We start from the raw sequence: 1161 nt of genomic DNA on the forward strand, positions 1-1161 counted from the left end.
TTCAAGAAGCAGTAAAACAATGCTGCTTCGATTCGTAGACATCTGGAAATGCATTTCCTAGCAAGGATGTGTGACATTTACATTCTTTTGTAGTGTAGACGAGGTATACATAACACTTCGCAATGAATATTACATCTTATCATGCAACATGGAAATGAGATGCGATATCGCGTTTCCAGAAGCATTAGATCTCTATTGCTACGATACGTAGACATCTACAAACGCTATTTCCCAGCACGGAAGTTTCGCATTTACGTTATTTTGAAGTGAATACGAGGTGTACATGACGCTTCGCAATGAATATTATATCTTATCATGAAACATAGAAGTGAGATGCGATATCGCGTTTTAAAAATCACTAGAACTCTATCACTACGATATTTAGACACCTGCAAACGCTATTTCCTAGCGAAGGAGTATCGCATTTACATTCTTTTGAAGTGAATACGAGATATACATGGCACTTCGCAATGAATATTATATATTATCATGAAACATAGGAATGAGTTGCGATACCGCGTTTTGAGAAGTATTAGAACTCTATTGCTACGATACGTAGACATCTGCAAACGCTATTTCCTAGCATGAAAGTATCGCATTTACATTCTTTTGAAGTGAATACGAGATATACATGACACTTCGCAATGAATATTATATTTTATGACGAAACATAGAAGTGAGATGCGATATCGCGTTTTAAGAAGCATTAGAACACTATTGCTTCGATACGTAGACATCTGCAAGCGCTACTTACTAGGAAAGAAGTGCCGGTTTTCCATTCTTGTGATGTGATTACGAGGTATACATGACACTTCGCAATGAATATTATATCTTATCATGAAACATAGAAGTGAGATGCGATTTCGCATTTTAAGAAGCATTAGAACTCTATCGCTACAATACGTAGACATCTGCAAATGCAATTTCCCAGCATGGAAGTTTCGCATTTACATTCTTGTGAAGAGAAACCGAGGTATACATGACACTTCGCAATGAATATTATATCTTATCAAGAAACATATAAGTGAGATTCGATTTCGCGTTATAAGAAGCATTAGAACTCTATCGCTACGATAGGTAGACATCTACAAACGCTATTTCCCAGCACGGAAGTTTCGCATTTACATTATTTTGAAGTGAATACGAGGCATACATGACGCT

Source organism: Xylocopa sonorina, unplaced genomic scaffold, assembly GCF_050948175.1.
Source record: "Xylocopa sonorina isolate GNS202 unplaced genomic scaffold, iyXylSono1_principal scaffold0085, whole genome shotgun sequence".
NCBI lineage: Eukaryota > Metazoa > Arthropoda > Insecta > Hymenoptera > Apidae > Xylocopa > Xylocopa sonorina.